Below are 27,984 nucleotides of genomic sequence, written 5' to 3' on the forward strand. Positions count from 1 at the left end.
ATTCTGCATCTGTAGGATGTAAAGTTCTGTAGATATGTTAGGTCCATTTGGTTTGTGTTGTCAATTAACTTATATTGATTTTCTGTCTGGTTGATTTGTCCATTGCTGAAAATGGGGTATTGAATTCTCCCATTACTATTGTATTGGAGTCTATTTCTCTCTTTAGATCCATTAATGTTTCTTTTAAATAGCCAAGTGACCAGTAATTAGGTGGATATACATTTACAATAGTCACATCTTCCTGTTGAAATGATCCCTTAATCATTACATAGTGCCTTTCTTTGTCTCTTGTAACAGTTTCTTTGTTGAAGTCTATTTTTCTGATACTAAGACAAATGTAACAGCTCTTTTTTTGGTTTCTGTTAGCATGGCATATCTTTTTCCATCCTTTCACTTCCAGTCTGTGGGTATCTTTGTTAATGAGATATTTCTTTTAGGCAGCAAATAGATGGATTTTTTTTTAAAATTCATTCAGCCATCTTTTAACTGGAGAGTTGAGGCTAATTACATTGAAGGTGACTATTGATAAGTAATGACCTGGCCCTGCCATTTTTCCATAAAAAATTTCTATAATTTACTTTGGATTTCCCTTGTACTTTTACTGTGAGATTTCCTTCCTTTACCTTGTTTCATAATGATGACCACACTTTTGTGTTTCTTGGTTCCTTAAGCATCTTTTGTAAGGCTGTATGAGTGGTGACAAATTCTTTCAATTTCTGTTTGTTATGGAAGGTCTTTATTTCACCCTCATTCCTAAATGAGAACTTTGCCAGGTACAGTATTCTGGGTTGACAGTTTTTTTTTTTTTTCTCTCAAGACTTGGCATATTTCTTGCCATTCTCTGCTAGCCTGTAGGGTTCCTATGAGAAGTCTGCTGTGAGTCTAATTGGGGATCTTTTGAAACTAATCTGGTGTTTCTCTCCTGCACATTTTAGAATCTTTTTTATGTTTTACTGTGGAGAGTTTGACTACAGTGTGTCGTGGTGGAGATCTTTTCTGATCATGTCTGTTAGGAGTTCTATGTGCTTTCTGTATTTGTATGCCCCTTTCTTTTTCCAAATTGGGAAAGTTTTCTGTAATTGTTTCACTAAGAACACCTTCTAATCCATTCTGTCCATGCCTCCAAGAGCTCCTAATACCTGTATGTTGGGTCATTTTATAGTATTCCGTAAGTCTTGGACACTGTTTTTAGTTTTCTAATTTTTTCTTCTTTTTTGGTCTGACTGTAAAGTTTTCAGAGATTTATCTTCTAGTTCACATCATATTTCTTCTGCCTCACCAACTGTTCTAAAGGCTTTCCGCTGCATTTTTACTTGTTATATTGAATTGTTCTTTTCCCATATTTCATTTTTGATTTCTGTTTAAAAATGTCAATTTTGTAGAGAAAAATTTTCATTCATGTCATGTGTGGATTTCTTTTGTTAATGAATTTGTTTCTGATTACTTCTAAGTAATCCTATGACCATTTTTTTTAATTTCATTTTTGCCATCTCATCAGTCTGTTCATCTTCACGTTCTAGTATTGAAACGTGTTCTTTTGGGGGCCCCATGTTGTCTTATTCTTGTTTCTTGAATTGGTGTTTATTATTAGACATTTGTGGTGATACTTATTGGTTGTGTTTTTTTCCCCCTGTGATGACTTATTATCTTGGGCTATCCCTCTGTGGCTTAGTGGAGTATCTGTTCTTTTAGTGAATATCTAGAGGTATGTGCTAGGTTATGGTCAGGGAGCTCTGTTCAGTGCTCCAGGGTATGGTGAATGTCCAAGGTGACACCCAAGTAGGGCATGGTAAGTCGTCTCTCTCTCTTTTTTTTTTTTTTTTAAATTTTTAACAGAGGGGAGGTTTGTTCTGCTCTGTTGGTGTATTCTCATACTAACCTCCTCTCCTCAAAGGAGACCAATGCCTGGGCTCTAGCCCCAGTGTGTACAATTTTCATTTGCATTGTGACAAGAACCACACAAAGGATCTGTGCAGTCCTTGGTGAGAATATGCATCCTGAAGCAGTAATCCTCACCAGGCAATCAGGGAGTCCAAGACTGTGGAGCCAACCACAGTGACTGCCCAAAGTCCCAGCCACACCCTGCACCCTCCCACCCAACCACAGTGTTTTCACAGTCCCAGCACACAAGCCTCCCACAGAAACAAGCCCCAAGCTTCTTGTTGATTGTCCCAGTCAGGCACAGGCATCTCCTCTTGACTGGTTGCTGGGTGCACAGACACGAGCTAGTGCAGCTGTTACATATGTCCAAAATGATGCCTTCCCTCTCTTTGCTAGTTACAGGACTGGTGCTGTGTGTCAGAGAGAGTGAAACATGCTCCCACTTTTTTCCCCAAGATTGGCAGGTACACTGTCCTCCCCAGGGCTCCAAGCCAGACTCAAGCCAGGTTCCTCCTGCAGCTCTATTGCCAGTGGCTTAGGCTGCTGCAGTCAGGTCTCTCCTCACTCCAAGGCTGAAGCTGAAGCTCTCAGCTGCTGGGATCCTGAGTTGTGTGCATCCACACTCTCCACTTAGGTCCACAGGGTCCCTCTACTTCGCGTGGAGTTTCCTCTGCCGTTTTCTCCCTAACTCTTCCTGAGATTGTTCTCTCCGCTTCTTTTTAACCATCTTCCCCTAGACTAGAGCAGTAAGTTCCCTCCCTGTTCTGCCCTCATTAGTTTCTCCCTCAATGATATTTTAAATACAATGATTTTCATGAGTCTTGGACTCTGTCCTTTGGAAAAGATGCACATGGACAAACCGTAACTGCTTCCATTGTCTCTAATGGCCCAATGAGGGAAGTGAAAGAGCTGTCAAAGTCTGCACGATACCATCACAGGAATAACAAAGTCTCCCCGACTGAAAACTTAATTTCTCTGGAGTGATGATTCTGTTGGTTTCTATTCCTTCTAATGAAAATGTACCCAGTCTCTACCATCACCTGCATCATTCTTCCAGGAGTTGAAGGATGACGCTCAAAAAGATACTTTGTTAAATAAGGTGAGACTTGCCAGTGTTGTTACAGAATGTTGAGGGCAATCTTGGTTCTTGCCTCTGGTCAAAGAAGGATTTCTCCACGGCCAGTGAGCAAACATGATTAAATTAAGTGAGAATCCTCCTGCTGCAGCATTCATGGCTGAGGTCCCAAGGGAGGAGTTGTCCCTGAGAACTACCAGTGCTGGGTATTTTATACACAAAAATGGCTGCCTAGATTCAACCAATAAGGGAGAGGTGCACAATAACAGCTAACAGTCAGGACTGGGATAACGATCAATCAGAGACAAGACAAAACCCATCAGAGGGGTGGGAATTGGTGACCTTATCTAGCCTGCTCGTGATTAAAAAAAAAACAACGACAACAAAAAACTAAATTGCTATAGGCAGCCTCTGGGAGAAGAAAAGTACTTTTTCCACTCTAAAAGGGTCTTTGCCCCTTTTTGCATTCTGATAGGGACCTGACCTATTAGCCCATCCAGCTCATCAGATTGTTAGACAGCTGGATGAGCCAACACCTGTGATGCTGGCATCCTGTTTGAGCACCAGTTTGAGATGAAACAGACATTTGGTGCTGTGCTCAAGACGCCACTGGGATATGTGCATCCCACCCTGCAGTACTAGGTTCATGTCCTGGCTCTGCTTCCAGTCCAGCTGCCTGCACCCTCGAGGTAGCAGATGATGGCTAAGTCCCTGCCACGCATGTGGGAGACCTGGATTAAATTCTCTTCTCCTGGCTTTGACCTGTCACAGTCCCAGGTATTTTAAGAGTGAATCAGATGATGAAAAATCTCACTGTCTATCTCTGTCCCTCTGCCTTTCAAATAAAATGAAAACAAGCAGCTTTTTTTTAAAAAAAAGTCTAAGACTAGAGAAATAGATTCCCCTCTGGTAGAGGTGTCTCTCCCTGGGCGCAGGGACATATGCCAGATCAATCTTTGTATGTTGATTGGTCCATTTCCTAAAGGTCCTGAACTTTAAGGGAGCTCAGAGAATTTCTGCCACCTTTACGGACTTTACCTAATAAGCTGGCCAACTGCTTTCATCTTAGTGGGTTTTCCGTAGACCATAAAAAAAAGATGATTATATTACTTGTGTGTGTGTGTGTCCGCGTTTGTGTGTGTGTATGTGTGTGAAATGAAAGGTTGGCATGCTGATTCTTCCACATGGCTGCTTTTCATTTTTGATGCAGGTCATTCAGGTCTCTATGGGTTCTTATGCATTTGGTGAAAAACCCACACACTCACCTTTGTTAAATAGATAAATAAATCATATACACTGTTCTTTGCAGTACAGAGTTTTTCCACATTTGAAATTGAAGTAAAAACGTGCCTTTGGGATTCCTGACTTAGGGAAGAATGAGGACACATTCATGCCAGAGCCAACATTTCAATAATGCTAATGAATTTTGCTGACTAGAAATGATTTTCATGGCAGTAAATACAATCGTTTCATACCATATTTCAATGCTGATACCTATTTCCAATTTTGAAGGATTATTATCACAGCACAAGATTTATTTTGCAATAAAATTGAGTACAGATGCATCTGAAATGATCAAATGACTCCTGGATTATACTAAGCCATTATCTGACTGTCTCTTAAAATTCTCTACAATACACACCATTGGAGACATTGTTTAACAGAACATTAACTGCAGTGTGGCCACTGCCAAGTGTTCTAGATGCATCCAGGTAGTCTATAATTAATGCACCTGCAGAGCCGAACAAAGGACTTCATACGCTGTCCATTTCAGTGGAGAGTGGTTGGAATCGCACCTGCACAACAGGTGCAGCTCAGGACAAGCACAGAAAGGCCAGGTTCTAACTAGAAAGCTAATCCCTTTCAGCATGGACTGACTAACTTGGGATGTCTATAGAAACAGCAGTATATTATTCTCTGGATGACAGTGTGGAATGCGGTGAGGATTAAAAAGGGGATCGGGAACCTGGTGCATGAACACTGATGTTATGAGATGGAGAATTAATTGTCATGTGTAAGTGACACTGAGACAAGGGGATTATGACACAGAAAAAGGGCACTAGTCCTGAGGTGCCAGAGGAGTTCCCAAAAATGGAAACTGGCTTATCCCACACTACATTCTGCCAAGCTGTATTCAGGTTGACCGCTTTTGTGAGTTACCAGTGATGAGGAAAGGAAATGTAGACAAAACCGAAAAGTGCAAAAATCCTTACGGATGATAGTTTGAGTTTTTAGGTCCAATGTTTGGGTTAGCAGATCATAAATATAGTTGTGTGTGAGTTCCTTTCAGAGTATTCTTTGAAGAAACTCAAGATAACTTCATAACCCTTTAGCATTCCTTATTTATATGGTATCTGCGCGGCATGGATGCTATGTAAGTACTTGCAATACATGGATCTTACTTGACCCCCACATCCATTCTAAAAAGTAGGCTCAGAAAATGTTGATAATTTGTCCAGGTATAAGGGAATAACAGGAGTCAGCATTTGCCAAGTAGGTTTGTGTGGTTCTGAACCAGTGATCTGTAACCACAATTAAACCTGCCCCACCTTGTTTCTTAGGCTGTGGCCACATGGCCTCTCTGTTCCTTAAGCACAGCCAAGCTCATACCCCCTGAGGCCCTTCTGTTGCCTGCTGTCTCTACTTTGAGTACTTGTCCTCAGTCCTACATAAGCTTGGATCTTTTGCACCTTGAGAGTTCAGCTTAAATGTTTCCGCTCTTGAAATTGCCGTTTTATAACAGCATCATGGACTAGCAAGACTTCTTGTTTCATATCCTTCCTAATGTTGATGAAGACTCTGAGATGGTTACAGCTGTGTGTTTACTGTCTGACTTCACAAGGATGTCGGTTCTCTGAAGGTGGGGATGATACTTGTCTTCATCATGGCTGGCTCCTCCAGCTAAGACAGAGCTTTCTGTGCTAAATAAATATGTCACTAATAAAATGTCAGCCTAATTCCTACTCTAATATCTAATGACATTCAGAATAGCGAAAGTCTGTTGATGAATCAACCTATTTTGAGTTTTGACTTTGGAAATAAAGATAAAATTGGAAGAGAGTGGGGGAAGGAAGGAAATAAACAACAATAAGAAACTCTTAATGAGAAAGGGATAAAAATAATAACTTAAATAAAGTTTGAGTGTCCACTAGGATAGGATTCTTTTTAAAAAAATTATTTGAAAGTTACAGAGAGGCAGACAGATTGTCCAATCACTGGTTCACCCCCCAAAATGTATGCTACAGCTAGAGCTTCACCCAGGTTTCATGCTTGAGTGCAGGGTCCCAAGGACCTGGGCCGCCTCCACTGCTTTCCCAGCTGCACCAGCAGGGAGCCGAATTGGAAGTGGAGCAACTGGGACTTGAACTGGCTTTACCCACTTCACCACAACACTGGCCGCTAAGATAGGATTCTACACACCTGTTTTAAACCTTTGGTTCTATAGTGTAATTTTGAAAACACCCTCTTTCATACTAGACAATATAGAATATGGTCTCTCTTCCTGGGGGCCCCGTTATGTCATAGCAGGTGAAGTTGTGGAAGTGCTCAACATGGTCTATGATATCACAGAGCCTTGTTCAGGAGACAGCTACCAATCCAGTACTCCACAAACACAAGATCCAATAGTGAGAAGGAGCTCTTCACATGCATTGTCTCAATTGTTCCTCCATTAGTCTCATGGGCGTAGAATACCTCCAAATGGCCTTTAAGAAGAAGAAAAAGCTGTTGCTGAGAGGTTAAGTGGTTTGGTCAAGGGTTGTGAGCAGCAGAGCCAGGGTAAGAATTCAATCAGGGACAGGACTGTGGAGGCTCCAACCTTTGATCAAAGAGTGAAGGAACAAGAAGAATGTTCATTTTTATTTTCCCTGGAGACTCAAGATCTTTCCAGAAATGTTAAGACACTATCAGTGAAATGAATTCCTAAATCAGTCTGGGTACCACCTCTGCGTATTTCTCTGTTGGAGAAAGATAATTATTTTTGGAAGGCGTCTCCTATGTATTTTCAGCAGCATTGTTTTGCTTTGTTCAAACTGGACTCGTACTGCAAGTGGCAGAGCTGGAGTTCTAAGCAAATAAATGCAGCTAAGCGTTACGGTCCCGGTCTGCAAAGCTGCCTCCCCTCTCTCGCCCAGACTCCCTTCTCCCAGAATTGACACATGCCCTGTGGCCCGTTTCTGATCAAGACATGGCAGTGGAAGTAATACTGCTTGGCCTCCCAGGCAAGGTGAACAGAAACTTTGCACCTTTTTGGTTCTCTTGGGTTGCACACACAGGGAGAAACCAGGTGTCCTGTATAAGATAGTGACTACCTTGAGACCATGAGACTGTGAGGACACCCTGGCTTCCCACACTGAGAGGCCATGTGGAGAGAGAGGAGGAGAGAGAAACAGCCAACTCCCAGCAGTTCCAGCCATCCTGGATAAGCTGCCAAACTTGGGTGTGCAAAGCCATTTTAGATATCCTGCCTGGTACAGCTTCACGTGACTCCAACCCAAGCTGCTGCCTGATTAGAACTGCTTAAGACAGTCCAAGTGCTACCACCCACTGAGCCCAGTTATCTTCCAGAACCGAGAGAAACATGGAAAGGTTGGTTTTAAAAAGTTGGACTTACGAAATTCATATTTATTAAAATAAAAGCTTTCTATTAAAAAAAGAAAGAAAATGTTGGTTTTAGCCACGTTGTTCTGGGGGAAGCACCAGACAGGAGAAGACCCAAGGTTCAGCCTGGCCTTGGCTCATGGATGCTTTTGCATGACCTGACATTGTATGACTTATTTCCTCATTTGTACACTGGCGTGGTAACAGCACCTACATGACGGGTATGTTTGCAAGGATTAATTTCTCACATCAAACGCAGAGCCTGGCGATAGAAAGCATTAATACATGTTAGCTGTTCTTATTCATTATGTTTGTGAATGAATCTTCATAATTTCTTCAAAGGTGTGTTTAAAAAAAAAGGCTTCATGACAGAAACAAAGGGTCATGTGTTCATCCTTGTGAGTCACTGGACAACAAGAACAAGTAGTAGATGGTGAGGGGACAAAACTGAGTGAGGACGAGAATTCCTAATCCGGGTACTCGCGCTGAGATACTCACCTTCTATAATATAAGGATAATAAAGCAGTAGTGCCAGGGTTCTGTGGGGACTGAAATGAATTCCTGAGCACAAAGTCTTTGAAACAGCACCTGGCCCAGAGCAGGCGCTCTGTATATTTTAGCTACCAGTCCTCTGATTATCCACCTTTTTGCTCTGGAAGCACTGTAGATTTCCATCCCCATTCATTAGGGACCACACGAGGCTCCTGCTGCCCAGTTTCGTGTGGACTGCAAAGCGGCTCCTCATCTGTTGTCGAGTTCCTTGACCTCCACAAGCTCTTTTTAGTGATGCTCACGAGCTGGAACGGTTGAGTTTCAGATATAGATTGGAGAGCTTCCTTACAAACTCCAGTAAAATAGCTCAGAGTTTGGCTCTCACTTTTAAATACTATGCAGATGGCGCTGAACCCCAGCCAAACTGGCGGCAACTCGATTTCCTCTGGTGAGTGCTGGTGGGGTGTCTATAGAATGGCATTCATTCCCAGCCCTTGTCCTCGATCTATTTCTCCTGTCTCTCTCTCACTCTCTCTCACTCTCTCTCACTCTCTCTCACTCTCTCACACACACACACACACACACTCACACTTGCTGTATTTTTCCTATCAGCCTGAGTATTTTTTTATAATGACACAACCAGCAATAATTAATAAAATCGTTGGTTTCCTGCCTGAACTTATGTTCGCTCTCTCATCGTGTGGAAATGTTCACGTTAGCGCCAGATCAATAGCGTCCCCTTTGTGATTCCCCACTGCCAGGAGAGAGAATGTTCGCAAGAGGAGATCTAAGGCGCTTCCTACCGATTTAGAAGAGACGGAAGAAAGGATGCTCCGTGCCAGCTGTGAAAGAAGCTCTTATATGCTGATAGGAATGTTATGAAATATCTGTAAATTTGGAGCTTGCTTTCATGAGCTATAAAACCTAACTGCATGGAGTGGATTTTTGAACACTCTTAAAATAAACATAAACTAAGCTTTGATAAAGGGACCCTTTTTGTGTGTGTGTTTGATTTTCTGTTATTCTTTAACAGTGTAATGTTTTTGCATGCAGAAATGTGGTGAGCCCAAGAAACGTTCGTCAAAGTGTAAGTTGTGGTACAGATGAAATGAAAGGAGGGGCTGTGGGTAAAAATTCCTGCACCTGTGGTAGATAAGGAAGCTTTTGATCCTGATACCCAACCCCTGAAAATGCAATCCTGTTGAATTACATAGATTTTGGGGGGTTGTTTGAGACTACCATGGAAAATTGAGTAGACTTTCGTCTCCTCCTGTTTTTGGACTCGGGGACGTCAGATCTGAAATCTTAAGGTGAACTTTTTTCTCATTGGTTAAGGAGCTGCCTAAATGCCCACATCCCATATCACAGTGCCTGGGTTCAAGTCCCAGTTCTGGCTCCTGACGTCAACTTTGTGTTAATGCAGATCCTGGGAGGCCGATGGTGATGACTCAACTAGTTGAGTCCATGTCACCCACATGGCAGACTTGGGTTGAGTTCCTGGCTCCTGGCTTTGGCCAAAACCCACGCCCTGTCTTTGGGGAGTAAACCAGAGAATGGGGGAGTTCTGTCTCTCTCTCCCCTCTCCTCCTCCTCCTTCTCCCCTCTCCTCCCATAAGAATTTTTTTTAATGGAATATGTCCCGAGGGGCAATCTAATGTCCCTTCTCTCACTTGGTGTTGAAGTGATTTCTGGCCTTTGGAGTAGGCTTGCCTCTGCGGTTGGACTGATTTGTTAACGTAGGTGAGTTACCTAAGTTCCCTGCCGTGCAGTTTCTATTGCATTGCAATGAGCATTGTAACTCCTAGCCTTGGTGACCTTCAGAGACAAAGTACACAGAATACTTGCTGAGGAAACAGTGGCTGTGGTCATCATCTCCAGTAGACGAGCCGGCCAGAATGATACTGTCTTAATATTTTTAATGTCTAAGCAAATAGTTCTTTATGGTTATTTAGTTTTGAAAGGAAGAGTTTTATCAAAATAGAGTATTCGTGCTTAATAGTACCTATTTTTTGCTGGAGGGCATGCGGGTCAAAGCAGCAAATATAGCCATCCCCAGATGTCTCCCAGATTTTTTGCACAGAGGTAAAGTCAACCATTTTCCTTTGTAAATTTTGTATTGATTATCTTCAAATCTCTGGTTCACATTTCTTTTTACATTTCTTTTATTTCTGGATTAATCAATTTTATGACATTGAATAGCTCATGTGAAAGTTGCATATTTGGCTCACTGCATTTTACTTTGCGTTCTTACACTCAAAATCTGTTGATTATACTTTAGTTACACATTATTATACACTTTGTTTTATTGGTTATATTATACTTTTAAAACATACCTATTTCTATTTCTAATTTCATTAATTTTTGGTAACGTTCCATCACTCCGCAGAGTGAAAGATGAGAGTGATTTCTCCCCTAATTACCACATTGCATTTGCTTTCAGCTTCACTTTCACATTCTCAGCGTTGGAAACATTTATCCTGCAATCACATCAAAGAATTCTAAGTTTTTTTTATTGACCTAAACTTTTAGAGTTCATTCTTAAAGTAAAATAAATCACTGGTGTACTCCTCAAAGGCCTGCAACAGCTGAGGTGGAGCCAGGCCAAAGCTGGGAGTCCTGACGTCTCCCACATGAGTGGCAGGGACCCAACTATTGGGACCATTATCTGCAGCCTCCTAGCAAGTGCATTGGCAGGAATCTGGAAGTGGAGCTGAAACTCAAATCCAGGTACAGTGATAGGGATATGGATGTCTTAACCAACACAACCCCCAGGCCAACTGCCCACTTCAGACCTAAGATTTTAGAACCAGTCATCACATATGCATAGATACACATGCATAAAATAATAGTTTATACATATATATGTGATTGTGACTGTGTAAATATTGTTCCTTTGGCTCAATTTGGTAAGGTTACATTTATATCTCTTTTTTTTATAATTTTATTTAATTTTTTTTTTTAAATTTTTTTGACAGGCAGAGTGGACAGTGAGAGAGAGAGAGAAAGGTCTTCCTTTGCCGTTGGTTCACCCTCCAATGGCCGCCGTGGCCGGCGTGCTGCGGCCGGCGCACCACGCTGATCCGATGGCAGGAGCCAGGTGCCTATCCTGGTCTCCCATGGGGTGCAGGGCCCAAGCACTTGAGCCATCCTCCACTGCACTCCCTGGCCACAGCAGAGAGCTGGCCTGGAAGAGGGGCAACCGGGACAGAATCCGGCGCCCCGACCGGGACTAGAACCCAGTGTGCCGGCACCACAAGGCGGAGGATTAGCCTGTTGAGCCACAGCGCCGGCCCTACATTTATATCTCTTAAGGTCACATGTCTTAAGCCAATAGAGAATGTTGATAGTCTTAAGATCAAGTGGATTTTCTTATATTTCTTGAGTGAAAGTGTTTTGGGTTGTTGACCCTAATTCTCTGTTTTTATCTGACAGCCGCTCTTTATCTGATGAAGGCAACCTTCTCTCCTCCTACCCTGGCTTTGTTCTCTTCTGTCCAGCATTATGGTCATTGTTCAGGACTTGCCTACTCTTCTGGGATGTATCTAGAGTTTACTTCCTTAATTACTGGAGTTTGTGAAATTAGCAAACTTTTCAAGAGAGATGAGGGAGTTTATATTTTCTGAGTCCATTTGTGTATGTACATGATTGATAATTTAGGTGAGTTTAGAATTCTAGGTAGGGATAATTTTCCATTGGAAGTTTAAAGGCTTTGCACCTGTGCCTTCTAGACACCCATATTTCTCATGAAAAATCTGATAACTACGATTATTACAGTTATTGTGAGCATGGGTATTTTCTTATTCAATGAGATGGACATTTAGTAAAAAAAACCAAAAAACAAAAAAAAAAAACAAAAAACAAAAAACAAAAAAAAAGCAAACCTATGGACTTAAAATGTATTTAATCTGAGAAAATATTTCTTTGATTTTTTTTCTGCTACTTTCTCTATTCTTTTTCTCCAGTACACTCCTATTGTGATTACTAAATATATTACAATATGTTTTTTAGAAAAATCAACTTTTAACTAATTTTTTCCTCTATATGTTGTAGTATTTCTATAATGTATTATTTAGTTTTCTTATTAAATTTTTTAATTTATCCCATTAGTTTTCATTTCTGTAAACTCTACCTTGGTCTACATTGAGTTTTTTGTTTTTGTTTTTGTTTTTGTTTTTTTCATTGAAAATCATTCTTATTTCATGGATGTAACATTTGTTCAAATCTCTTTGGATATTTGTTAGGTATTTTTTTATATCATTTGCTATTCCATGACTTGCCTCTTTGGAGGTTTTCTGTTGATATCAACCTTTTTATTCTATGCTACTAATTCTCCTCATTTTTCTTGTTTTGGCCACTTACATTTTAAGAAGAAAGACTATACACAAGGGTACTTTGCAAAGTTTGTGGCAAATGGAATTAAGAAACAAGCTCAATTTGGTGAAAAATTTTGAAATTCCTGCATAGATTTTTCATAATAAACATTTTCCATGAACTTTGTTCAAGACCCGTTGTAGAGAATGGTATGGGTTTTCTCTACTATTGTGTGTGTGTGTGAGAAAGTTTTCCCACTCAGTTCCTCCCATAACTGGCAGTCCCCTGTGAGGGAAAGTGAAGAGGAAGTGAGAGGTGTTCTTTAGAAAGCTTCATTTTTGACTGAAATGGAAAACAATCCTTATCAGTTAAGGGCTCTCTGGATTCCAGAGGAAGACATGTAGTTAGACTGGGCACCACTGTCCTCACTTGAATCCCTTTCTTTCATCCACCAACTTGTGTTATTTGAGAACTCCTCAAATCGCTTATGCCCCCACAACCCTATTTTGTAGTCTGGGGGCAAAATCTGGCTGCTTGGTGTATAAAGAAACCCCTAATTAATTCTGCTAATGGTGTCATTCCTGACTCCTTCCCACCATAGAAAATCTTTGAATTCTGAACTTAGAATATGTCTAGTGTTCCAATGGACAGGTGGGCATCTACCTCCTCTCTGCCACTCCTGAGGTAGCATACCCTTAGGTAAACTTCTGTGCGAGGTGCAACATTTCCTTGGGGTGTATGGTTCAACAGTGTGTATTCAATTTACTTCCTCTAATTAGATTTAGATTTAGGAGGTTAAAGTTTTATCATCCAGTTTTTAAAAGGGTGAATGAATACTTCGTTAACTAAATTGTAAACTTTTCTTGAGACTAAATAACCCTAATTTTTTTTTTACCTTGTATGCATAAGAAACAAGGTCTAAGCTTATATTTCAAGAAGCTCAGAAAAGGAAATTTATTTTAACAGTATGGTGTGCCAATTTGAAGCTATAAAAGAACTTGAAATCTTCATAGAGAAGAAAAGGATTAACTTTTAAGCACTGTGTAATTAATCTGCACTTACCTGGATCTATATCTAAATTGTTTATTTTTACAAGAATTCTCACTTAAGAGTTGAAACACTTGACAAACTTACCACCAACTAGTAAAGCTATAGTCATATATTGCCCTGAATTTAAAATTTTGTTTATACTGAAAGAAACTTTAAAAAAAAGGGCTCCAGTGACCAAACTCCCGTATCTGAACCGGGAAAATATCTATTAAATAGATGTGTTCATGAATGGCTATAAAAACCAACATAAATTTATCACCTCCCACTGATTTTTGCAATTACTGATAGAAGAAAATATTAAATTAACACATGGTTAAGAAACAGAAGTACAATTTGGAAATTCAGCATTTCAGGAAAGAAATTTGTGTGCGACATGTGAGTTTAAAGTTTTCTGGCAGTAGAGATTCTAAACACTATCTGGCCAAACTTAACTGACTTAGTGATAACAAGACTTAAAGGACAATTATATAAGCATTCTTAACGCGTTCATTAACCTGATAGTAATCAGATTTGAAGTGTGTGAGTAATTAGTAACTCCCCAAATCTGAACTTTTTGGCAGCTTGATTTTGCCACAGCAAACATTCCAGGATTGACTTTTTTTTTTTTTGAAAATGGCATCTAAGATCACCTGGATATAGCTGGTGTTGCTAATGTCTCTGATAACCAAGAGAGCAATTAGGTGAAAATTATCTCCCCTCTGTTAAAAAATAATGGAACAAGTCTGGAAATCTGTTATTTAGGAAATAATTTTAAGTTTGCTGCTGGGGTTAGAGAGCAATAAATGGCTTCTTTCTGGAACCTTAGAGTTTGTGCAGCACATTTATGTGGCCGTTTTTTTGACTGTGTACTTATGTATTGGTTAAATCATCATGAAGGTATCACATTTACTTTAAATCTCTGTTCTTATTTCCCTATCTTTTAAAAGTGTTCTTCCTTTCTCTTTTATGACCTCTGTTTCCGTGTTCATCCCCTTTTTCTCAGCTATCTCTCTACAACTACCACCTATGGTGAAGGCAGTTCAAATAGTTCCATTTAGAGTCCTCTGAAAGAAAGAAAAAATGAAGTCAGGATTAAATATTTTGATTTTAATTGAAAAAAGAAAAAGCTGCTTTCTATTTATGGAGAGAGGTTAGGAGAGGGGGAGGCAGGCAGAAATAAATCTCCCATCTGCTGGTTCACTCCCCAGGGGCCCTTGGAAGCTGTGGATAGGCCAGGCTGAAGCCAAGAACTGAAAACCCCATCCAGGTCTCTGACATGGGTCGCTGGGGCCCTGGTAATAGAAGCATCATCTGCTGCATCCCAGGGTGTGCATCAGCAAGACGCTGGAGTTGGGAGAGGACCCGGGACTTGAACCCAGGGACTCTGATAGGGCAGGTGAGCAATGCAAGCAGTATCTTCTGTGCTAGGCCATCACCTGCCACCAAAGGATAAGGTACTCTAGGACTATCACCTGATGGTAGGAGCTCCCTGGAGCTTAGATGACATAGTCTGTTCAGTCTGGGGAAGGAAATCTCTTCACGGTTCCGTATCAAGTCTTGAAAAATATGTGTATGTTTTAAGAGTTTACACAAGGATAAAAATTGAAAGTAAACTCAATTTTATGGTTCAAATATTATTGTAGATGTCAATTAATCCCTGAAGGATTAAAAAATGCTACAAGGGGCATACTTAATAGATATGTTAGATATAATGTATTTAATAGTTCTAACATCCAGAAGAGCATGTTAGATAAGAACACATGCTTTAGTTCCATATTAAAGAATAGATAGGCAAAAATTTTCTTAAAGGAAAAGAGTATTCTTCCTTTCTGGTGTAGAGAAGCGGCTTCTATCTTTTAAACCAATTTATTTGATAATTTATTTAGACTTTATTGTTATGCCATTTTTACTTTATATTGTAATGACCTAAAAACTTGATTTTATGAAAAAAAGAATATGTTTATAATTAAATATAAATAGTACTTTGTTGGAAATTATTCCTTTTTACACAGTAGTTTTCATTGAAAAAAATCAGACTTTTTTAAAAAATAGAATTAACATGAGTAGCCTCAAATGTATGTTAAGGTATTGTTAAAGCATCCTTTCTAAAAATGTTCTGTACATTTTTTAATGATAAAGAACATGCTCTTTTCATATACTTCTTTGAGTCACTGGAATGGATGGTCAATATTCAGGTTCCAGAAAAATAGCATAATACTAAAGTAAGAAAAACATTATTTTAGTCTGTAGTTAGAAGTCACAAATGTCTTTCTCTTACAAAGGTTGCTGTATCTGGGCATCCAACATACAACCCAGTTATCAAAGCGTGCAGAAAAAATGGTAATAAATTACAGATAGTAAAAACACCAAAAATAACCTTAGCCAGTGAAATGACAGCTCACCAGACAGTGCCTGGAGCAAGCAATGGCTGGCTCCTTTACATGAAGCAATCCTAGCTCCAGGAGGAAGGAAAGCCCTGGAGAACAGGGAGCCAACTTGGCCCAGAGGAAGACAGAGGATCTCGAAGGCACGTGGGCCCTGTGCCCACCACTTCCCCCTGTTGTGGGAACATTCCTGAAATGGACCTCAGTTGTCTCCACTGGACATCACCACACCTCTCTCTGGTCTGTGTGTATCCGATGAGAAAATACTCTGGGAATTGTTTAGGTAACTGTAAGCAGTAAAATGTCTGCGAATTGTTACTCAAAAAGCATGCATACAGCTATGATAATAAGGGACTGGGGAAAGAAGGTGAGGGGAAAGGTTGCAATTAAAACATGAAGTCAGAGAAGGTAAAACATTTTTTTAAATTAAGTAATTGTTAAAAAAATTTATTGGAAAGATGGAGTTCAGAGAGAGAGAGAGAGAGAGAGAGAGAGAGGCAGGTCTATCTGCTGATCCACTCCCTATATGGCTGCAACAGCCAGGGCTAGGCCAGGCTGAAATCAAGAGTCAGGAGAGGCTTCCAAGTTTCCTGTGTGGGTGCAGGGGCCCACACACTTGGACCGTCTTTGGTTGATTTCCCAGGCTCATTAACAGGGTGTTGGATTGGAAACAGAGCAGCTGGGACACAACCCAGCCCCTACATAGGAGGCCAGCATCACAGGCTGCAGCTTTTACTGTGCCTCAATGTTGGCTTCAGTTACATGATTTCTAAAGTCATTTTGGTTTGTAGGTAAGCAGATGTGAGTTTAATTTTGTGTGTAAATAATGTAGAACATCGTTCATTATCTATTTTGATAGTTTGAGTCAATATATTTCCTTCAATAAAATGACTTTTTGTTATTTTTGCATAAAAACAACTGGGACTATTTCTGCAATTCTCTACAGAAGGTCTAGAGATTTAGGCCAGCAGGTCAGGCACAGCACGGTGCTTGAGACTGCTTGCGACACCTGCCTCCCATATCCAAGTGCCTGTGTTCAAATCTCTGCTCTGCTCCAGGCTCTGGCGTGGCAGCAGGTGATGGCTCAGAGAGATGGATGCTTGCAAGCCACCTAGGGGACTAGGACTGAGCTCTTGGCTCCTGGCTTTGACCTGACCCACCCAGCCTTGGTCATTATGGGCGTTTGGGGAAGGAGATCTCTGTCTCTGTTGTCTTCTCTCTGTATCTCCCTTTAATAAATATGGACAGTTTTTTAAAAATTAGAATTACCAAGGCTCTGTAGTTTTTTTGTTGTTGTTGTTGTTTTGTTGGGTTTTTTTTGTTTGTTTGTTTGTTTACAGATAGTTAGACAGTGAGAGAGAGAATGGTCTTCCTTCTGTTGGTTCACCCTCCAAATGGCAGCTATGGCTGGAGCTACGCCAATCCAAAGCCAGGAGCCAGGTGCTTCTCCTGGTCTACCTTGCAGGTGCAGGGGCCCCAGCACTCAGGCCATCCTCCACTGCACTCCCTGGCCACAGCAGAGAGCTGGACTGGAAGAGGAGCAACTGGGACTAGAACCCGGAGCCCTTATGGGATGCCGGTGCCGCAGGCAGAGGATGAGCCAAGTGATCATAGCACCAGCCCTACCCTATAGTTTGAATTGTAACTGCTTTTTCATATTTTTATTTGAGAAGCGTCAAACTGAACGTGCCCCATTTTCTTTGTTGAGGCCATAGCACCATGGCCTGTGGTGGGTTTTGGCTGTTGTGGGTACACTCGCTGAGATACTTAGCTGTGTAGCCCAACAACGTAGTGGCGTGAAATGGTTTTGGGGCACTGCCCTCCTTGACCCTACATAACTGTACTATGGGCCAGGACCAACACAGATTCATACTTACTTAGAAACAGCATCCGTATCCATAAGTACTGGGTGGACCTCAGCCAGTTAAGCAATGAGGGAGGCATACAATTCAAGAAAAGAGTTTAAATGTCCATTCGTAAGGCGGAGTAGAGCTGCCCTACTGCACAGTTCCGGATGAGCCTGCTCGGGACTGGGCAAGCAGCTGTGCTGTCTAAGAAGAATGTGATTCGGGGCAGCATCTACTCTGGGAGAAGACTGGCTTCCTCTCTGCTGCTTCCTGCATGGCCCGTTTCTCTGTGCCATGTGGACCGCATTTGTTGACATGGCTGGACAGATGCCTGCTGTTGAAACCATGTCCAGCCATGTGGCTCATCCTCACCCAGAGCTTTATTTTTGTTGCGCTCTCCACCAGATTTTGTGGCTAATGATGATATAAACACTATGGTAGGGGAGATGCCAGTAGACTACTGTGCTTTTCCCGGTGAGGATTTCAGGAGAAATTAACATATTTTCCAAAGTTTCCTGTCGATGCTGCATAATACATAGCATAAGCATAGAAGAGAAAGGAAGTTTGAAGGCAGAAGCATGAGACTGGTTGACGTTGATTCCTCTGACTTTTAGACAGAGTCTTCATTTTCCTTCCAACTGTCCTGCCCTCAGCCACCACATTTGGTGAGGCTTTGATGGGCTCGCCCGACTGCCCATTGTCCAACATTCACTTTCATGGTGAGCTCCCATCTTTGAAGTCAAATGTTTTTCATATAACTTAACTCGGTTATAACCTCACTACCCAAAACATGTTCATTCAAAAAGACTAGCCCAGAACAAAAGTCCATTTGGTGAATGTGCAACCAGTACTGTCTTCAGTAACTTGATAAAAGCTGAATATAGAAGAAGTGTTCAGGATATACTTGGGGAATTGATTGCAGCTCAGACGAAGGACAGACACAACACAGGATGGATAAGCCAGTCTAGAAAGCTACAGAAATTGGCAAGATATAGGCAAAGACATGGTCAGATATTAAGAAAGGGATCTGTATCTCTTCCTATGCCACACATTTCATCAAAATGAACAATACCTGCTTTGTGTGTGGGCAGTTCGATGGATACGGAACGGTGGCTGAATTCAACAGAGCTGTTCTTTTGCAATTCTTGCCAGGAACACTCCTGTCACAGCTACTCAGGGACTGTGTGGTCTGAATGGTTTGACTCCTTGTCTAGGAGCTATACTTCTTGCTGGCATGTCTTTTGCAGACTAGCTCAGGTTTTTGTCCATCATGCATGAATTGAAAGAGAACAGGCCTCCACACACAAGCAAGAAGCTGTGAAGTCTTTGGTTGAATCATTTGGCTAATGTTTCACTGGCCAAAGCAAGTCCCATGGCCAAGGTCAGATTCATTAAAGGGGCATGAATCATTAAGGCCCATTAATGATTCCACCATAGCAATATTATATGGTAATAGCTGTATGGGTTGTACTTTTTACCAACCATACAATTTATAAGACTTGAAATCATATGGCTAAAATTCTAGTCCAACAAAGTACTCCTTACATAGTAGCTCCTGTGGACTCTCTACCATTTGCGCCTCTGAAATTTCAGTTCCACTAGGCAGAAATTGCATATGAACCTGAAATAAGTGGCAGCTCTGTTCCTTGTGATGTATTTTATTCAGCGGATTGACTGCATTTTCTAAGCAGGGAAAATACACTGGTGGTGGTACTGTTCTACTAAAGACCCCAACTGACTGTCCACACCTGTCATTGTACATTTTTGTAAGCATATACTGGGGTGATGACTATGAGCAAAAGTTTGGGTTCCTAGAATTAAAGACTTTCAATTTAGCCTTTTTGTTGTTTGTATAATTATGGTGCTTTGACACCTAATCTGTCCAAATACCTACTAGTTTTTGGCATAGTTGATATTTTGGCTTAATAACCAGTGAAGCAAGAGTTGAAATCCAGAGGAGAGAATTATTGAACAATGGGTCCAGGAATCCAACAACTAAAGAGAATAAACAGTCTTCCAGTAAGTTCAGTTGCTCTTCATCTCATGATCCTGAGTGGCCAAATGCTTGGGCAGAAAATTAAACTCATTTCAACTCAACACATGTACCTTACTCAGACTGAAATTCAGTCTTTGGATTTGTGTTAAGCTACTATTGTGAAACAATTTTTTAATGTACCAAGTTTTTAAGTGATATGAAAGGACATATTGATACAGATAATTTCTTGTTTAACTTCCTATCTGCTCTCATTAGGTTACCTGTTGATTCTACCATGGGCTGAAAGATGGGGAATATATGAGGGTAACTACTAATGTTCTTGGAAAAATAGAATTAATGGATAAGATCATTTTGAACCAAAAAATTTTTTAAATCTTGTGTAATTCTTCAATAATATGTATTTCCATGAACTTTTTGACAACCCCTCAACTACATTGATTGAAAAAATATTCACACTCAAGTAAATTTACTTTTTAATTTTCTATCCCATAAGCTTTTTGAAGTACCCTCATGTATGTATATACATAATCCATCATATCCCAAAACTTTAATTTAAAAAAATAGGATTATAACTATGGTTCATTTCTCTCCCCTAATTTTCCTTTGCAAATATTATTCACTGAAAGCTCAGTATTAGGGGCTGTTAGTAATCACCTTCCATATGTATGCAGGTTCCTTCTTAAACCAACTTATTAGCTGTTCCAGATGTTATTGTTGAAACGTAAGCTTAAAAAGTTTCTTAGTGGACACTAGTAGACAATTCAGTGAGCAGGTGTTTCATTGATATGAGACGCAGAGTGTATTTAACATATGGAAAGAATATGAGTAATTGTAGCCAGAGGGTAGACTCTGATTGTTAAAAAATGCCTCCAGTTGGGTACCCTGGCTTGTTTCCACCTGTTTCGCAATACGCTGCCATCTTGGTAGGAACTCTTTCCCCATGTTTTAAATCTAGACTGGATTTGAGATTTACTTTGGCAATGGAAGATGGTGGATATGTGCCTGTGCTACTTACCAAACCTAAGGTCTCAAAGACTTCGTATACATCTTCCTCGTGGGTGTCCCTTCTCCTTCTGAGCAAGTGTGAGAAAACTTGCTGAGTGATGAAAGACCACAGTAGGTAGAAAGAACTGAACCAGCTTCCCCGGTTCATTAATCTGGCCTACACCTGTTGAGTTGACATTGTCCTTAGCTGACCTATGAAGGCAGTCTCAGAAGCAAAACCAGAAAAAGAAGATCTAAGCCTAGCCTGAACACTTAGCAGCAGCACCTACTCCATCCATGGACTTCTGAAAAATAAGTGACCACTGTTTTAAGTCACTGAGATGTAACATGGTGAACAGTAGAAGGTAGCCAATACTCTCATCTTTCTCTCTAGTTTATGACAACAGCACTGTATGTAGAGCTTGTTATAAAAAGTGAACTGAATAGCACATGCAGCATAGCTAAAGGTAAACTGACAGATGATGACTGTTCCTTGAGTATTTGAGGACAATTCAGAAGTTCATGGCAGGGGTGGCATTTTGTCCAGTGGTGCGGATGTCTACAACCCACATCTGATAGCTGAGTTCAATTCCTAGCTCGTAACTGCAGCTGCTGTGAGACAGTGGTGATGCCTCAGGAAACTGGGTTCCTATTGCTCATGGGGGAGTCCTGGTTTGAATTCCTGTTTGCTGGCTTTGGCCCTAGTCTAGCTCCATCCATTGAGGATCTTAGGGGTGTGAATCAGTGCATGGGAGTGTTCTTTGTGTCTCTCTCTAGCTCTCTCTTTCTCTGCTTGTCTCTCTGCCTCTCATATAACTTATTAAAGTTTCTGGTAAAATGGAATTAAAAGATAAATTTCCTAAAAATTGTAAAATGTTTATGAATCCAGGCCTAAGTTTTTGAAAGCACAGATTCTGTAGGAACTTTTTAAAGACTCATATGCATGGATTTCAAATTTGTTATGTACCAAAATGAACTTTATTTAATTCAAATTTCCATGAACTTTTTAAAGTATACTTGTGCATTAAAGTCAGTTTGCGCCATAAAAAAAAAGTTTCAGAATGCAAGTCACTGATATTTTTTCTTAAATCCCACACAAACCTTAGCAAAAATACTTCTAGTATACTGGACTTTTGATATTTATTAATTGTTTATTATGTATATATACCTCTGAACCTCTGTATATCTAGAACTTTATTGTTTAACTCAGAGTAATAGGGGTCCATTGATGTTATTCATTTAAATACTACAGATTTGAGACAGATCTGCCAAAATGGACTGTTGTCTTTATAGACCCTGAGCAAATGTGGGTTGAGTCTGATAAAATATTTTCCCTCTCCTTTTGCAGTTTTATTCAAGCTGGAATCTTATGAGGTATCTGGCCAAACTAAAGTAAGATAAACTTTGCTTCTGGTCTGAGATGCACTCAATAATTTCTTGGAAGTTGGGTGTTTGTCATAGCAGTTAAAATACCTCCTGAGATATCCACATCCTTTATCAGAGTCCCTGGGTTCCAGTCCCAGCTCTGCTCCCAATCACAGTTTCTGCTAACACACACCATGGGAGATGACATGTGGGAGATCCGGATTGAGCTCCAGGCTCCAGACTTTGGCCCAACCCAGGCCCTGCTTCTGCAGGCGTTTGGGGAGTGGACCCGTAGATGAAAGATCTCTTTGTTTCTCTGCCTTTGAAATAAAGAAAGAATAATAATTAAAAAAAAAAAAAAAAACTTGTAGGGCCAGCAATGTGACATAGTAGGTTAAATCACTGCCTGAAATGCCAGCAACCCATATGAGCACAAATTCGAGTCCTGACTGCTCTGGTTCCAACCCAGTTCCCTGTTAATGGCCTAGGAAAATCAGCAGAAGATAGCCCAAGTGTTTGGTCCCCTACCACCCTTGTGGGAGACCTGGATGAAGCTCTAGGCTCTTGGTTTCATCCTAGCCCAGCACTGGTCATTGTGGCCATGGGGGGAGTAAACCAGCAGGTGGAAGATCTCTGGGGTGTGTGTGTGTGTGTGTGTGTATGTATGCACGCGCTCTGTGTCTGTCTCCCTCCCTCTCCGTAATGCTTTCAAAATAAATAAATCTTTTTTTAAAAAATGTGCTGGGACAATGAAGGGTTAATCCCTGGATGGGTGCTGGTTCTGGCAGCATTTCTGTGTCGCAGTCAATCACAGTGAAGTCATCGCATCCCATACACTGCCAACCTCCTCTGGTAACTGATGAGGCTCTTTTGGTAATAGCATTCTCATTTCCAGACATTGCATATTTTATCATTTGCAATGGTAGGATATTTTTGACATCCTTGTTTCTTTATGTAAGATCACAGTGACTTTATGTCAGTAAATTTGTCGGTGCACACTGGTCTGCTGTGACAGGAAAAGCACTAAATGGATGTGATTCAATTTTAAATATAATTAATAAATTACTGGGAAATATTTCTATTGTGAATGCACTTACGCTTTATCAAATACTCTATATGCTCAGAAAAACAGCTAGTGTCAAGTGAGTTTTTTTAAATAAGTGAGAATAGGCGTCAGAATTATCATGCAGTTGGTTTAGTGACAAGCATTTATTTTAAATAATGCTGCCTTCTATCTAAATTATGAATATCAAATATACAAACATACACATTAAGTCTGTTTAATTACCTGCTATACTTCATTATTATTGCAAAGCAGAAAGGTACAAAGAACTTGCTGCTTGCCTCATTAAAGTAGCTCTGAAAAGTATTTTCATTCCTATTTTTTTCTCAGAGAATTTGCGATCAAAGAAATTAAATATTTTTTCTCTAAATCGCCCAGTGAGTTGAGTTAGATACAGGATTTGAATTGTGTGTGTACAGTATCAAAGTTCTTTGCTTTGTGCCTTTCTGTCTTTTGCCCAATTCTACAGGTCTCCAAGGAGATGCTTTCTGTATGTGCTCTCATTCTGTAGCCCACTGGACATCCCGTTGCGTTTCCTGGACCACACATGCATACTTTGAGAGATGGAGTTCCGTTGGCTTTCCCTTCATTAACCATCTTCTGCCATTTAGGTCTCCTTAGTTTTGTGAATTCTTTTCTCAGCCAAGTTCCAATTTATACAATATGGGGCATAAGGGTGGGCTTCATTGGGTTACTGTTGGGTCACCTTAATTGTACTCTAGTGGTTTTGTGCCACATGTACCACATCAAGCAAAAGTGAGATTTCTTCCTGATCTAGTTAGGAATATGGTGATGCATTACTTGACCACAAGGTTACATTCTAAGAAAGTTCCTTGTGTGAACACATAAAACTTACTAAAGCCAACATGATAAAAATCATGGCCTCTGCCTGAAATCATGAGACTTTTGATATACGTGAGATGCAGAAGGCTTTTGCTGGCCTCGCGTGGCATACTGTTTGATTGGAAGCTTTTTTAATAAGTATGAATATGTTGTAACTAATGCTAAAAAGCATAGTGTAGTAAATGTTTAAACCAGTAGCATGTTTACTATTAGGTAGTATGTACTGTACAAATCATATGTACTGGTACACAACTAATGCACTAAGCTCTGATAGGACTGACACCAGCAAGTGACAGGAGTTGTTCAACTCCATTATCATCTTAGGGACTCTGATCATACATGCGGTATATCATCGATTCAAGCATTACTACGGCATACATGACTGTCTACTGGAGTGCTGTAGGATGTAAGTCATTCCTTTCTAGTATTAGGTGGAGTTACAGAATGAATGAACTTTACCAGAAGCCAAATTCAGAAGTACATTTTCTTACCCTTTGAGTTCCTTCCTTTGGGGTTCCTGTCCACAGTTGTGCACTACTTTTAGAGATGTTATTTCCATTTGTGGAATCTTCAATTTGGTGTGTGGAATAACAGCAGTTTTGGAAGCAGACAACAGTTAAGTGTCTTAAGGAAACTGTGTTGTTGGGTCCAGCACTGCCTGTGTGTTATAGAGTAGAGCCACAGTAAGAAAGGGAAGTCTTTAGGCTTGCTGTTCATGGCTCCTCCTAACCACTGGATCATCTTTGTGGATGTTGGGATGTTTCAAAATGCGTATTGAGAGGTAAAATGTCTTGTAGGGAGGTAGGCCAAAAAATCTGGAGTAGGATACCCATATATGACAGGGGCCTAACAGGTAAAATTATCGGCATGTGAAAACACCTGAGTCTACCCAGAAGAAGTCTGGGAAGATCTGTAACTAGGAATCAAGAATCTTCTATAGAAGAAAAAAAAAAAACATGATAAAGACATATGTGTTGAATGTAAGGGCAAAGATAGCAGTAAATATTTGTGGTAGTTGGTACGATGTGTGAATGCTTACTTGTGTTCATTTTCTACTGTTTTAAAAGACTTAACTTTACAAGATCAGAAGATTGCCTTTCCAACTTTTCCAACTCTGTTCACAAAACTGAAATAAAATTAGTGTTGTGAACCAATGCTTTATTTTAGGGATAGTTTCCTTATCTTCCATGTTAAATAGATTAAACAGAATGATCAGAAAGCTTGAAACAGTTTGTCTTTTCTTCCTTTGAGGTCAATACTATGTTTGCCCAGTAGTCAGCTTTGCAAGCTATTTCACTCCTATTTTAATAGGCACATAAAGATCATTACATTAAAATTAATTCTCATCAGGGTTTCCAAGTCTTCTACCCCCAGTTGAGATTTTAGGAAAGTTGTGCCAGTCAGAGCTTGAGAAGAAACCCAAAGAAATCATTATATCAGGTTAAAGCTAGGAGATTTTCACACAGCAATGGTAATTGAAAAGTATATGTTTTACATAATGACTTAGATGACAAACTGGGCAAGCTGGTCTACTAATGAGCCTCCTGTAACGCCAAGGAGCCACCGAAGCAGGGAGTGAATGCATGTAGAGGAATCTCTGATCTCAACTTTTAACAACCAATTTTAATCAAATCATTTGAGGCACTGAGTTCTGAGGCCCTTATGATGGCGAGGGCAATTTGAAAGAAGAATAAAAAAATGTTTTAGATGAATTGCAAAGTAACATAACCAAGTTGGAGTTAGGACCAGGAAAACTTAGTTGGGCTTTGAATGCTACAGAAGTCCATATTGATGAAGGCCATGACCACAGGACTTATTAAGCCTTTTCCTAAAACCAGTTTTTAGAGGACAGGTTGTAGGACCTCACACTTCTGAATGGTTATTTATAGAGGACAGTTTCTTCTGGAAAATTCTGTCCAGTATTAACTGAGAGAAAGGAAATAAATTATTAAGAGAATACAAGAGTCTGCCACATACCTAGATATTCAAGAAGTATTGCTACTAGGTTATTGGTAGACTTTCTCCAAGGATTTTATTTTGATAAAATATTTGTGTAAATGACTTTGGTTTATGGATTAAAAATCTCTTGTATTTTTTTAGGGCTGGCAAAAGAAAATACCATTGGTAGGCCTGTGATGCATGTTAACCCTGATTTATCCTGAGGGCTGTACAGGCGTCTCAAATTCCTGGAGAGGTGCCAGCCCTCCATGTCGGTTTGTATAGCATGAGTTGCCTTCTAGGAATGAGCAGCTTACTAATGTAAAATGAAGCACACCTTCAAAGAAAGGTGGCGGCAACCCTAGCAGCCTGTAGAACTATGGGACTGTACAATGTGGAGGGTGGAGAGGACGGCTGGGAGGCTGTACTTGCTTCTCTGTGGAACCAACAGCGTACAGTACAACTGGTGCTTCGTAACCCTGGCAAGGCCCCCAGGGTTGCCTTGGGGAGCTCTTAGAATCAAACACTCCACTGGCACAGATCCTGCTTTAATTGGCCTGGGGTAGGGCTGGGGAGTCGTTGCTGTTTGTGTTTTAAACTCTTCCAGATGATTCTAATGAGGAGCCAGTGATGGGTCCCTGGTTTTGGTCTAATTAGATCTCAATTGGAGGGATGGGTCCAGAGATGGTGAGAGTGAGGAATAGAGCTGAGATCAACAGAAGACAGCAATCCCTGAAAGAGAAGTTTCCTGCCCCCGTAATATACATTGTAAATATGAATGAGTTTGTTTGATTTCTTTTCATGTGAAAGTGAGAAATAGGCCTTCATGTGACAGCTTCATTTCCCTTCCACATGTTTTTTTTTTTTTTTTTTTTTTTTTTTTTTTTTTTTTTTTGACAGGCAGAGTGGATAGTGAGAGAGAGAGACAGAGAGAAAGTTCTTCCTTTTGCCGTTGGTTCACCCTCCAATGGCCGCCGCGGTAGCGCGCTGCGGCCGGCGCACCGCGCTGTTCCGATGGCAGGAGCCAGGTGCTTCTCCTGGTCTCCCATGGGGTGCAGGGCCCAAGGGCTTGGGCCATCCTCCACTGCACTCCCTAGCCACAGCAGAGAGCTGGCCTGGAAGAGGGGCAACCGGGACAGGATCGGTGCCCCGACCGGGACTAGAACCCGGTGTGCCGGCGCCGCAAGGTGGAGGATTAGCCTAGTGAGCCGCGGCGCCGGCCTCCACATGTTTTTTTTTAAGGATTCAGGGTCCCCTGTTGTAGAATGAGGCCGTCCACAGGGCAGAGATTGGTGTCCTACGCACCACTTAGCTCAGGCAGTTAAAACAGTACAGGACACATAGGAAAGACTCAAGGCATAGCTGTTGAATGAATGAATGCTTTCATGGTTGGCTCATTTTCATTAGGGTTTTGAATGAATATCTTGGCACTTAATGAGTTTAGAGATAGATGGGTAAAACTGCAAAAAACATAGTGATGACAATGCTACCAGCGACGAGTTAGAAACATCAGCTGGTTTCCCTCTCTGGATGACATAAAAGATGAGGCATTTTCATCGGATCAGCGTGGTGCGCCGGCGGCAGTGTGCCTACCGCGGCGGCCATTGGAGGGTGAACCAACGGCAAAAAGGAAGACCTTTCTCTCTGTCTCCCTCTACTGTCCACTCTGCCTGTCAAAAATTTAAAAAAAAAAAAAAAGATGAGGCATTTTTAAACTATCTTTGACTAAAGCTGACTCTGTTGTGGGAAGAGTCCCCTCTTTTTACTGATTTCCTTCTCTTTCTTTTTTCCCTTTTCTCTTCACTTTTTTAAAAGATGTGTTTGTTTATTTATTTGCAAGGCAGAGTAACGGAGAGGGGGAGTCAGAGAAGAGACTTTCCATCTGGTTCACTCCCCAGATAGCAGCAACAGTGGGGGCTGGACCAGGCAGATGCTGGGATCCTGGAGGGAGGAAGGGAAAGAGGGAGAGAAAAAGGGAGAAGGAGAGAAATCTTCCATCTGCTGGTTTACCCCCACATGACTGTAATGATGAGGGCTGGGGCAGCCAAAAGCCAAGAATTTCATCTGGATCTCCCACGTAGGTGCAAATGCCCAAGTGCTTGGATCATCTGCTGCTGCTTTTTCCCAGACCTTTAGCAGGGAGCTGGATCGGAAGTGGAGCAGCTGGGACAAAAGCA

This window comes from Lepus europaeus, chromosome 6 (assembly GCF_033115175.1).
Source record: "Lepus europaeus isolate LE1 chromosome 6, mLepTim1.pri, whole genome shotgun sequence".
Classification (NCBI taxonomy): Eukaryota; Metazoa; Chordata; class Mammalia; order Lagomorpha; family Leporidae; genus Lepus; species Lepus europaeus.